This window comes from Schistocerca cancellata, chromosome 2 (genome assembly GCF_023864275.1).
Source record: "Schistocerca cancellata isolate TAMUIC-IGC-003103 chromosome 2, iqSchCanc2.1, whole genome shotgun sequence".
NCBI classification, from domain to species: Eukaryota; Metazoa; Arthropoda; class Insecta; order Orthoptera; family Acrididae; genus Schistocerca; species Schistocerca cancellata.
Window position 1 is genome coordinate 1,061,381,231 of NC_064627.1, and position 14,439 is coordinate 1,061,395,669.

Consider the following 14,439-nt stretch of genomic DNA (forward strand, 5'->3'; position numbering starts at 1 on the left):
GTTTGCAAGATGATGCTGTCGTTTATCGTCTAGTAAAGTCATCAGAAGATCAAAACAAATTGCAAAACGATTTAGAAAATTTATCTGTATGGTGCGAAAATTGGTGGATGACCATAAATAACGAATAGTGTGAGGTCATCCACATGAGTGTGTAATATACCTAATATACAAAGACTTAATGAAAACTTCGATTCCCTGACATCGTGTAGTACAATACCTCACGTTAAAATGATTGGTATTCTGGTGACTGGTGAATTTCATAAAACTGACACTAAATTGGAGACTAATTAGCAGACACTATTACAAAATAAAACAAACGACGACGTATTTTAACAAACTGTGGCATTCATTGTAGTAATGGGAAAGACTTGAATTAGTGAAAATGGTAGGAATAAAATATATGGTCTTAATCACCAACTATAATTATTCAAATAATTGGACTTTTACGAATGTAGTTTACTCATTCAAGAAGTTATTCTGTCGCTTGCAAATGAAGGCACATGTTGTAAAACGTAAATTTAGCATGAAATCTGTAAAGAACATTCCGTCTTAATGACTTTATTAATTAAACTCGCATTGTTGTAACCAAATATAAGCCTAATTATAAAATTCTAGGCATCTGTTACAAATTCTGTCTATCAAAACCTGTTTCGTTTTACCCTCTTAGCTTCAATTATTGTTAGGAATGTGAGTCGTTGTGTAATTAGCTTGTATTAATTAATTTTGTGAAGTTCATTATTGTACTCATATTTAGATGGAATTTTCACATTTAAAAACATTTTTACATTATAAATTTCACATATTATTCAATTCTGTAATTTTAGACGTATTATTCTGTGTAATCAGAACATCTTAGCTTTGTAACTTTGAATTGTAAATACGATTAAAATATGTTGTCATTATTAATTAATAATGGTCCAAGTGACCATCCATTATTTAGAATATACAAATAGGGAAGCAGCGAGGCTGCTGGGATGGGCAGTTTGAACTGATATCTCGAAGTGTAACCTGTGTTAGTTACTTGAGTATTATTTCACTAAGATTTAAAGTTGTGAAAAAGTATGTTTCTTGATTTGTGAACCAGTCAGTTGTTTTACGAAGACATACTGTACAACTTGGCCTCTTTGCAATGTGTCATGATGGATATGATCAGCTATTACGAACGGAAGAATAAATATTTAAAAACTGGAACCGATCACTTTCACTGTACACCACAAACTTCATGAGGACCCATGCAATCTACGAATATTTCTGCTATCTGGAGAAAAATTTCTTTTTAACCTTCTGCTTATGATTCTGGATAACATCAGATGACATGCACTTTTGATAAGTCAGTTCATCTGTCTTCGAAGTTATGGGGATTACCTTACCGACGAGTAGATAATAATTAAGTAGCAGTGTTAAAAGTGCTAAAAGGAATTCGTTAAACGTGTGTTACACGATAAATCAGTCAAATGTAAAGGCCGTAAATGCAACTAAATACCTAGGAATTACAATTACGAACAACTTAAATTGGAAGGACCACACTGAAAACGTTGTGGGGAAGCGAACCTAAGACTGCGTTTTACTGGCGTCTTCTAAGACGCAACAGACCTACTAAAGAGACTGCCCACACTGCGTTTTTTCCGTCCTCTTTTGGAGTTCTTTTGTGCAGTGTGGGATCGTTACCAGATAGGATTAACGGAGTACACCGAGAAAGTTCAAAGAAGAGCAGCACGTTTTGCATTATAGCGAAATAGGGTAGAGAGTGTCACTGAAATGATACAGGATTTGGGGCGGACATCGTTAAAACAAAGGCGCTTCTCGTTGCCGCGGGATCTTCACACGAAATTTCAGTCACCAGGTTTCTGCTACGAATGCGGAAATATTTTGTTGACACCGACCAACATGGGGAGAAACGATCATCATAATACAATAAGGGAAATCAAAGTTCGAACGGAGAGGTACAAGTGTTCGTTTTTACCACACGCTGTTCGATAATGCAATAATGGAGAATTGTTATGAAGATGGTTCGATGAATCCTCTGTCAGGTGCTTAAGTGTGATTTGTAGAGTATTGATGTACATTTAGACGAACCCCTCGGGCACGCGTGCAGCCTACACGGGCCCTGGACGCCTCAGCTCTCCGTGTCGCAGTCACGACCGGACACCAGGTGGCGTCATCAGCGTTGCCAGAGGCCGACACTTCCGAGGCACCTATTCGCGTCCGCCCAACACGTGACCGGGAAATATTGTTACGAGTGTTCCGCCGCCGGCCGTTATAAAGGCCGGCTCATAGACTACACAAGTCACCATCTATGGCCGTCCTATCGCCCTCACTCCCACCCGTAAGTACCTTGGCGTCACCCTCAACCGTCGCCTCTCCTGAACTCCCCACCTCCGGACAATCCAAGCTAAGGCACGCTCCCGACTCAGTCTCCTCAAGCTCCTCTCCGGCCGTACGTGGGGTCTGGACCCCTCCACCATCCTCCACACCTATAAATCCCTCATCCGCCCTATCCTTTGTTATGCCCATCCAGCCTGGATCTCCGCCCCCCCTACCTTTTACAAATCCCTCCAAATCCTTGACGCCATTCTCTCCGCCTCGCCTATCGCATCCGTCTCCCCTCCCCCACGCGGATCCTGTACGATTTCATCCCCTTCCCTCACCTCCTCCTTTTCCTTGAAAGGATACGGATCCTGTACACCTCCCGTAAACTCGATCCTCCTCACCCGCTAGTCTCCCCGATCCTCTTCCACCCCCGCCCGCTGCTGCGCCTGTATTCCCACGTCCCACCCGGTCTCCATCTCTCCACCCTCCTTACCCTCTCCCAAAGGTGGCTTCCGCCAGCTCTCCCTCCCTGATGATGTCCTCCTCCCCTCCATCTACCCCTCCTATCAACTTTGATCCTCCCCCCTTCCTGTGTCCTTTCCTTTAGGCACCCTCCCTCCCTCCCTCCCTCCCTCCCTCCCTCCCTTTCCTTCCCTTCTCTTTCCTTTCCCCCCTTCCTCCTCCCCTCTTCCCCCGGGCTTCCCCTCCCCCTTCCTCGGCCGGCCGGTGTGGCCGTGCGGTTCGAAGCGCGTCAGTTTGAAACCGCGTGACCGCTACGGTCGCAGGTTCGAATCCTGCCTCGGGCATGGATGTGTGTGATGTCCTTAGGTTAGTTAGGTTTAAGTAGTTCTAAGTTCTAGGGGACTGATGACCTCAGTAGTTAAGTCCCATAGTGCTCAGAGCCATTTTTGAACCTTCCCCTTCCTCCCTCCCCCTCTCTCCTCTGCCCATGGCATCTCTGCTCTCCCCATTCCCCTCCTCCTCCTCCTCCACTCTTGGCAGGTCCCCGGACTCGTACACGCTCAGTGAACATTCGCGCGCCGGAGATCGGCGCCGTCAGTGTTTCGTGTGTGTGCCTTCGTTTGTGTGTAGTGTTGTTCGCCGTCACGCCACCACCGTTCACATGCCGTCGCCATCATCCATGTTCTGTGCACCGTGTCGCCTAGTGTTAGTGCTGTTTCTCGTCCAGCGTGAACGGCTCCATGTTTTTTCGATTTTTAGTGTCTACGTTTTTGCCCACCGTTTTGACTGTCTTCTCTGTGCCACCTTTATGTACTACTTGTACTCGAGGCTGAAGAGCGGCGTATTGTGCTGCTGACAGCCCGCCTTTGTATAAGGTGTTTAAAATCACAATAAAGAAAAAAAAAAGACTACACAAGCCAGTTCTTCCGGCTTCGGGGAGCCTCTCGTGGCCACCTCACCGTCTCCTCATCGTCTCAGGACGCTCTCCAAGCCTATCAAAAGGACCGACGCTGCTGTTGTCAGCTTTCATCTTTGTTTCCTCTGTGGATTTAGACTGCATTATGGACAGACTTTTCTCTGCCTCTGTGTGACCCAATCAGGACGATATACTCCGAACTTGGATTGTTTCCGTGCAAGTGTATCTTCATAAGAAGCTCGTAGTGGTGTTACTACTTACTAGAAACTGTCAGGCGACTTTTAGATAGCAACTCTGTCAAGTCTCTGCACCTGACTGTGCTACGGCTCGCGTTGCTGTTGTTGAAGGTTTCCGTCCTCTGTTGGAGGCCAGACTGTATCGTTTAGTTGACAAGGTTGCAGTTGTTTGTGTTCTTCTTGTGTTGACTGGCGCCACTTGGTTTCGCAAACGTTGCCTGTCCGCTAGTGGCAGCAGCGGCGTTATCGATATGTAGTAACTGTGGCCCTATCTTTGGGGTGACGTCGTCGTTCTTCCAGGTCGTGTGAGTGGGCAGTTCGATTGGGGACTCTGGAGGAGCCAAGAGGGCAGTGCGAGAACACGCCGGGACCACTGGCGGCACACATGCACTGCCAGATGGAAGGGCTGTGGTCGCGAGGGTACACGATCTAGTCGTCAACCGGATTCAACAAGCCTTAAGCTGAGTGGATTTTAATCCTAGCAGTGAAACCTCCACCATTGTGAGATCTCGCGATTCTCCAGTGACTTGGGTTCGTGTTGCTGCTCGCAGTGTCGCTGAGACAAAGAGCAGCGAGTGGAATGCATGGGGACGTCGGATCTCATTATCTTTCCTCGACTTCTTCTTTCTAATTGCTGCATTCTATGTGTTACTATTTGTTAAGTTCAACTACCGGTATTTTTCCTGCCTGGGGGCCGCTAACGACCCAGTGACCTGCCCTGGAGGTTAGTGTATGGAACTGCAGTGTACATTTGCTCGCCTTGCCGCTGCTGTCTGGTAAGGTGTGTAGCTTTGACAGTTCCCTTGATTTGTAGGTCGGTTGGTGTTTCTTCTACTCTCGTACAGTGGTTCCTTTCTCCTTTCGGATGCTCTAAAAACAGCATTCTGAGGACATAGTCCTGAATGCCGGTTCCGGCTTTAGCGTGGTGCTCCAACGTTGCATTGGTTATCGGACGTTAGGTAGCTTCAGCAAATTATCATTACTCATTCGTTAGACTGCCACTAGCCTGAGTTACCATCTTGTGAAGTGAATGCAACTCTTGCCTGCCTTTCTCATCGCTCGCGAAAGTGTTTTTGGCCTGACCTGCTCAGAGGTCGATCCCTGGAGCACCATCTGTAACTAGCGGCCGGCTTCAACAAGTTTAATCAATTCCTAATTTATTGCCATTAAGGCCTTCAGCCGTGAAACAATTCTTAAATTATTGCCAATATTTAATTTGTTGTTGATTTTAAATAAATTGTGTGTGATTAAAAGAAAGACCAACCAACAGTAACCCAGTGAGATGATGTATTTTGTGCCTTTTGTTCTTACTGTCGAAGGAGAGTATTTTTACTGTCAATAAACGTGTTGAAACTTGATCACTGTCTTCCCTGTATCCCCGTGAGAGATTTCTTCTTCTTTCGGTGCCTATCCGGTTTGGATGTTGGCGATCATGATGGCTATTCTTCTCTTGTTGGTAGCAACACGGAACAGTTCTGCTGAAGACGTATTGAACCAGCATCTAATGTTGTCAAACCAAGATCTTCGACTTCTCCCAGGATCTGCTGTTGATTTTCCCTTGAAGTACTTTTTTGTAGCAAATCATCTCTCTGTATTCCGCATGATATATCCTAGACATTACAGTTTTCGACATTTCACTATCATGATTAATTTAGGTGTAGTGTTCATTCTTCTCAAATTTTCTACGTTTGTCACTCACTGGATGCAAGATATTCTCAGGACCCGCCTATAAAGCCACAATTCAATGGCTTCCAGCTTCTTTTCCGTGACATCCATGTCTCCGTCCCATATAGGAGGACAGAATATACGTAGCAGTGCGAAAGTCTGATTTTTGTTCTTAAAGGTAGGTTATGGCTTTTTCTAAAACACTACAGATTCTTGATGATTCGCTGATCTGTTTCCTCCACCCCATTATTTCTCAAAATCTCGATCACTTTGTCGTTGTTTACTCTATCAAAAGCCTTCTGGTAATCTATTAGGTAAGAGACATTTCACTATATTTTATCCCTGCTACGTTGAGAAATGCAAAGTGTATTCCAATCAACATTGTCAAAGACTTTCTCTAACACTATGAATGCTACAAACATTGGTTTATTATTTGCTAATGTTAAGTCTTAGGGGGCAATGCTGCCTCACGTGTACATACGTTTCTGGGAACCCAAACTGATCTTCTTCGTGACTGGCTTTTACCAGTCTTACCATTCATCTACATCTACATCTACATCTACATTTATACTCCGCAAGCCACCCAACGGTGTGTGGCGGAGGGCACTTTACGTGCCACTGTCATTATCTCCCTTTCCTGTTCCAGTCGCGTATGGTTCGCGGGAAGAACGACTGTCTGAAAGCCTCTGTGCGCGCTCTAATCTCTCTAATTTTACATTCGTGATCTCCTCGGGAGGTATAAGTAGGGGGAAGCAATATATTCGATACATCATCCAGAAACGCACCCTCTCGAAACCTGGCGAGCAAGCTACACCGCGATGCAGAGCGCCTCTCTTGCGGAGTCTGCCACTTGAGTTTGTTAAACATCTCCGTAACGCTATCACGGTTACCAAATAACCCTGTGACGAAACGCGCCGCTCTTCTTTGGATGTTCTCTATCTCCTCCGTCAACCCGATCTGGTACGGATCCCACACTGATGAGCAATACTCAAGTATAGGTCGAACGAGTGTTTTGTAAGCCACCTCCTTTGTTGATGGACTACATTTTCTAAGGACTCTCCCAATGAATCTCAACCTGGTACCCGCCTTACCAACAATTAATTTTATATGATCATTCCACTTCAAATCGTTCCGCACGCATACTCCCAGATATTTTACAGAAGTAACTGCTACCAGTGTTTGTTCCGCTATCATATAATCATACAATAAAGGATCCTTCTTTCTATGTATTCGCAATACATTACATTTGTCTATGTTAAGGGTCAGTTGCCACTCCCTGCACCAAGTGCCTATCCGCTGCAGATCTTCCTGCATTTCGCTACAATTTTCTAATGCTGCAACTTCTCTGTATACTACAGCATCGTCCGCGAAAAGCCGCATGGAACTTCCGACACTATCTACTAGGTCATTTATATATATTGTGAAAAGCAATGGTCCCATAACACTCCCCTGTGGCACGCCAGAGGTTACTTTAATGTCTGTAGACGTCTCTCCGTTGATAACAACATGCTGTGTTCTGTTTGCTAAAAACTCTTCAATCCAGCCACACAGCTGGTCTGATATTCCGTAGGCTCTTACTTTGTTTATCAGGCGACAGTGCGGAACTGTATCGAACGCCTTCCGGAAGTCAAGAAAAATAGCATCTACCTGGGAGCCTGTATCTAATATTTTCTGGGTCTCATGAACAAATAAAGCGAGTTGGGTTTCACACGATCGCTGTTTCCGGAATCCATGTTGATTCCTACATAGTAGATTCTGAGTTTCCAAAAACGACATGATACTCGAGCAAAACACATGTTCTAAAATTCTACAACAGATCGACGTCAGAGATATAGGTCTATAGTTTTGCGCATCTGCTCGACGACCCTTCTTGAAGACTGGGACTACCTGTGCTCTTTTCCAATCATTTGGAACCTTCTGTTCCTCTAGAGACTTGCGGTACACGGCTGTTAGAAGGGGGGCAAGTTCTTTCGCGTACTCTGTGTAGAATCGAATTGGTATCCCGTCAGGTCCAGTGGACTTTCCTCTGTTGAGTGATTCCAGTTGCTTTTCTATTCCTTGGACACTTATTTCGATGTCAGCCATTTTTTCGTCGGTGCGAGGATTTAGAGAAGGAAGTGCAGTGCGGTCTTCCTCTGTGAAACAGCTTTGGAAAAAGGTGTTTAGTATTTCAGCTTTACGCTTGTCATCCTCTGTTTCAATGCCATCATCATCCCGGAGTGTCTGGACATGATGTTTCGAGCCACTTACTGATTTAACGTAAGACCAGAACTTCCTAGGATTTTCTGTCAAGTCGGTACCTAGTATTTTACTTTCGAATTCACTGAACGCTTCACGCATAGCCCTCCTTACGCTAACTTTGACATCGTTTAGCTTCTGTTTGTCTGAGAGGTTTTGGCTGCGTTTAAACTTGGAGTGAAGCTCTCTTTGCTTCGCAGTAGTTTCCTAACTTTGTTGTTGTACCACGGTGGGTTTTTCCCGTCCCTCACAGTTTTACTCGGCACGTACCTGTCTAAAACGCATTTTACGATTGCCTTGAACTTTTTCCATAAACACTCAACATTGTCAGTGTCGGAACAGAAATTTTCGTTTTGATCTGTCAGGTAGTCTGAAATCTGCCTTCTATTACTCTTGCTAAAATGTTTCGTGTCAGTAACCATACCAACAAAAAATAGAAACCTCGTAGAGTAGACGACATGAATCATGAATTAACTGTGTAGGCACTACTTGAAGTGAAATATACGGTATTGGACATATTAAACGTCTGCTCGGAGGCACTTATAATATCAGAAGACCGATTAGGAGGCATAATATATTCCATATTTTGGAACGAGAATAGATGCGAATGGGAATGCTACTGTGTCATAAATTCACTGTATTCGCCCTGCAAGGTTTTGTGAAGATACCAACGGACTAAGATATAACTTTTTTCTTATTTCTTCTTTTTTTTTGCTTTGCATTCTCTGTGTCTTCTTCGTTCATTAGAGAGATTTATCATGGTAAAGGTTTTGTAACTTTTTCCTGTACAGATCATGTAGTTGCTATTTCTGAATTTTTTTATATGCTACTTTTTCTGATGTGTGTTTGAGCAGTTGTCAACATACAATTAATTTTTTTTTTCACGGACAAGATGATATGAAATTAGTGGTGCGTACCGCGGCCGAGGAAGCTAATAACGAAATCGCTCTGTTTACCATCGTGCACTGATATTCCAAACAAATGGTGAAGTTGGTCTGTGTTCGGTCGATCAACAGCAGACTGGATGTGCAAGGCCTGACCGCTCGTCTCTGCATGTCCGGCAGCACATTTTTCACATAACACGGCACGGCACGCTACGTGAATCTCTGGGCATGACGCTTCTCACTTTTTGAATTTTCATGATGCGATCATGGAATTTTAATCAGCTGATTTCCCCTTGCCTTCCTGACGCTTACGCCGTTGGCCATCTAGTGGCCCTTCCGCCTTTAGCGGCAGTTTCCCACCCGTAAGGCAGCTGTGTGACCTATGCCTCTATCCGTTCACCGGCCTGGTACGCACGCTAAACCCGCTTGGAAGAACAGGTAACAGGATTGTGGGAAGGGCCAAAGGTTGAGGTCAGTTTCTCCTTCTAATTGTCATTTGTTGTAATTTAATAACCTTTACAACCAAAGCGGCACATAGCCGGACCTTTACCGAATGCAACTCTTTCACGGCTGAAGGCCTCCAAACAAGAAATCTTAACAAATCAACAAGATTAAAATCCAATTAAGATAGCAATAAAATAATTAAAAATAACAGCAAACATATGCAAGTTGCAATACAAATGGCTGAGGGCCACAATTAAATTTCAAAGTTATAGAATATATTACCATAGACTTTTAAAGGTAGAAGGCCAGAATGTTTAACAACAAGAAATCTTAAAAATCAACAAGATTAAAATGCAATTAGAGAGGCAAATCAAATAAGTAAGAAACGTATCACGACTACGTGGAAAAAGCCTTAAGGCTAAGCAGACAGAACATACATATGCAAGGTGCAATAGCAATGGCTCAAGGCCACAATTAAGTTTCAAAATTTTAAAATATATTACCATAATCTTTTAAAGACAGAAGGCCGCGATGTTAAAGCTTGAAAGAAAAATTTAAAAATTAATTTTGCAAAAATTTTTAAGAAAATAAAAAAATAACCATACGCCTTGAATTTAAAGTAGCTGACAACAGATAATTAAACACGGGTGGCACTCAGAAGCCTCCAGGGAGGTCGGTCTGCCCTCGTTCACTTAGGCGAGACAGGTGGTGAGCCCAACTATACTTGATCCGTCGAACCCAACCAGGGGACAGCCACGGACCGACCGACACAACGACTTGCTTCTCGCCAATCAGTACATGAGACCTCAAACCGGAAAGGTTACAAACGTGATAATCAACAATGGAGTACGTATTAGCTGTCAAAATTACACACCATGTTGGACAGCGACAACAGGTGAAGAAAGGGCGATGCCTGAAATTACGTTTGTGGCCAAGGCAGGTAACTGGAACACTAACGGCCACTAGGCAGAAAATTCCGCTGGTACACTTGAGTTTGAAACACGGTAATATAGTTAACTTCACTCAGAAGAATACTGCCTTAATTTACGTCAGTGCCCAGGGCAGCTAACCAGAACACTAATGGTCACAAGACAGAAAATTCCACTGGCGCACTCAAATTGTAGTTGAACAAAATAGTTAATTGCATCGCATGGCGGCTAAATTTCAGCAGTAGAAACACTCCGTGTTGCTCACAGGAAAACCTCCCCAACAGCAAACCACCGAAACGAACCACCACAACATGAATAGACGTGGCTTGGGTAGTTGAAACCACTACTAAACTTTGACGTCCTGGGTCGGTGAACCACGAAGCTCGTAGCGATCGGACAGTTTTGCAGTTTTGCTAAAACTATCATTCGATCGGAACTGTTTTACGAGCTATCTTTTTACTGCTTTTACACGTAACTGCAACCTTGATCTTTTTCAGTAACATTTTCAGTAACTTACAAACTTAAAAAGAAAATTAATTTCGTTCCTTAAATACTTTCAGTTGAAGGTATTGCATTATTCTTTTGTAAACACTCTATCTTTGGACTGACCCCATTCTGGCAATATTTACAATTACTTTTACTAGCAGTTATACAAAATTCTCACAATGAGTATGAGTCTTTGTTTTTCTTTCGCTTTTAGAACCTATGTATGTATATCTGCTATGTTCATGAGTGCTACTCCTGCATTTGAGTGTTTGTCGGTTTTTGTGTTAAATTCTGTGTTCTTTATTGCCGTATGCTGAAGAAATATACACTTATGTTTTAAACATGGCTGCGTAGTCAGCGACCGTTTACAAATTAAAGTTGAAGCAATTACAGCCCTCGATCACAACATTTAAGTCTTTTGACCAGGTTTCGACACTTCTATGAGTGCCTTAATCAGAAATTAAATATTCAAATTGGCCTATAACGTCAGTACAAAATTATGGGAAACATTTTTTATATAAAAGTGTAAGTACTGAGTTTTATACAAAAAAAAATTCCCATAATTTTGTACTTATAGGCCAATTTGAATATTTAATTTCTGATGGAGGCATTTATAGAAGTGTCGAAACCTGGTCAAAAGACCTTAAATTTTGCGACCGACAGCTGTAATTGCTTCAAGATTATTGGTAGGAAAAAAAAAACAAGTGTAACCTCCCCACAAAAAAATCCCTAAACCTCCCAACAGTAAAAAATATAATTCTATAATTCACATTCAGTGTAACTGCCCAACAGATAAATTCCGTATCCTACCAATAATACAATGTGACTAACCTCGCTCACTTATGACCTTTCAATAATGACTGAATTTAAACTGGTAAATGTTGGACGTCAGCAGCGCTGCGTCATGGCCCTGAAAGATCATTCTGAATAAAAATGAAAATTCTTACCTCAATAAGGTCGCCGGATAACGCGTATATATCTGCTCCTATAAGAAATTTTTCTGGCACAGCTCAGTGCAAAGCTGGCCAATAGATTTGTCATGTACAAAAAGAAACAACTGATTTGTCTTTACAATAATCAGGATGCCCATGGGTTGGAGAAATTAGTAAATTCTTTAAATTGAGATGAATGACTGTGAAAAGTTAAATTTTATAAGAAAGATTATTATTAAGAAATTTCTTTTTAAAACCATTTACATGGGACTTGATATAACAATACTACACATGCGCGAGGCTGCTTTTACCTTATACTACAACGCTCAGGCACCGCCATCGCTCCACATGACCGGCCCAGCCAACTCGATACACCAGACTGATAGCTACTACTTACTCCTACTGCTACACAGTTCCTACTGCTGGCAACACTGCTCTCTGGTCTGAGATTCTCTTATACCTTACATATCGCGGGCAGCGCATGAACAATCCACCGAAATTGCATCTGCTCGAGTGCGCTAGCAACAAATTCCTTAACCATGGACCTGTTACAACGTATCGTTCGTCCGTCCCAGAAAACGAGAATTTAGCATATTTTCGACTGTTGTCGATATCGATACTGGCAATATATTAAAATATGTGACATAAATGGACGTATCTCTTGATTGCACTGATGTAGAAGCTTAATTTTTTTTACACTGCCAAGGGACTTGATACGTCAACCAATTCCTGCGAAAAAGGGGTCTTCAAAGACGGACAGACAAATATTCAAATAACAAATGACAAAAATCATTTTCTATCATATGGTATAATTACAAATTAGAAATTTTCTGATTTTTTTCCTTTACTTGTACTATGGAAACTTGCTTTTTGCCAAATTTCACGATTCTAGGTCAACGGGAAGTAATCTACCGTATATGGGTTTCGATGAGTGAGTTTTAACATGTGTGGCATTAAAAGTTTCCTTTAAAAACTCTTTTCGTTTAATTTGAGTTTAAACTCGTACTGGCTCGGTTGGTTGTTAGTATTCTGTCTTTTAGTTTCGGTTGGTGCTGCGTATTTCCAACTTCGAGTGAAACCAAATATATCTGCTTGCGAGAATAAAACACGAATTTAGCCCTGTTTTATAATCTTCCTAAAAATTGTGCAAACTGATTAAATCCTGAACTTTACTATTAATCTCTTTAATTAAAGAAACTGGTGCCTCAGCGTTAATGGTCTGCCTAATAATGCTGGTCATTAAATGGTTCGAGTGCGTTGATAATTTCCGTAGCACAGTGATCCTGAAATGAAAACTCGTTACTTCGTAATGTAACTGCTTGGAAACGCAGTTAATTGCTGCTCTCTGCGGGCCAGCTGCAGAGTTGTGACTACAGTTGCTGAGAGCTTAGTGCGATGCAGCAAACAAGTGAACTATTTTGTGCATATCATTAAGGGAGACACTTCTTTAAATAAAAATGACTTGGACGGAGGTTGAGAGCAACTCTCTTAGGTGAAATATTTTTTTTAACAAAGTGTTTTTAAATTATCTGATATATTATTACTTGTATGAAATTTATGTTACAACACTCATTAACATTGACAACCCGCCAGGGTATCCGAGCGCGCTAAAGCGCTGCGTCCTGGCCTCGGGTAGGCGCGACAGCCCCGGATCGAATCCGCCCGGCGGATTAACGACGAGAGCCGGTGTGCCGGTCAGCCTGGTATGGTTTTTAGGCGGTTTTCCACATCCTGCTAGGTGAACATCGCGCTGGTCCCCATGTTCCGTCTCAGTTACACGAGTCGCAGACATCTGAACACGTTCACATTTTTACATGACTTACACTAGACCCAGACAGCAGGGTTACACTAATTCCGTCCCAGGGGGGTACGGGGTGGCGGCAGGAAGGGAATCTGGCCAGTCCTTTCCACTAACACTGCCAAATCCGTTCCTAACAATGCCGACCCTGCGTCAGCGCGGGACGTGGCACCAGTGAAAGAAAGAAAGAAAGACTAATTAACATTGACAAAAGGCAACATCGATATCCATCTCGTACTCTCACAAATGTAAGACAAATAATTAATAAACATGAAAGATACGTTACAGCGAAAATTACTATCTTTAATGAAAAATCTGAAGTTCCCTGATATGGAGATCTCATTACAAACTACACGCGACTGCAATGCAACTGAATAAAAAATATTACCTTCATCCTTCTTCATACTCTTTTCTAATCTCATTCCGTCTCATTTCATTCTAAATAACTAATCAAATCATTCTTCTCTGTTTCACAATACTGAAAGACAAATCATTTTGCTTTTGTTCTACAATATTATTTTTATTGCTAACCGGTTTTCGGCTTGCAAGGCCATCTTCAGGCATTTACTGAGTATTATCACCAAAGAAGTTAAATGTTAGCAGACAACATTTGAAGAGAAGTAACACATCTAGAGTGAAGTAGAAACATACAGTGAGTAACATCTTTGCAATGAAATAGTAAAAACTGAACAGTACATAAATAACAATGGAGTTGACAGGAAAACCTTTAGCACAAAATAAGAATAGCATGCCTACATAACAGTTTCTATTGATAAACAAAACTATTGAAATAAGATAAATTAGTACTAGGCAAGGCTGCATCAAGAGGTATGAAACATGGAGAGTGATACACAACCAATTAAAAAAGAAGAGACAGTTATCAATGTAAATACAGAATACACGAGGAACTTAAGCCATATCAATACGATAAACAGAAATTAATAAATGCAGGAAAATAGAGGTGTTTGAGGGAAGCTACAGTTTGAGAGTGTGGTGGTACTGCATTTTAACATTAACATTATAATCAAAGCAGTGGCTGTATACCAGTTTACATTAAATAAATGAGCAAAGTAAAATATGAACAGTATTTGATGATACAACTACAAGGGGAGTTAAACATGGACAGTAATACAAGTACA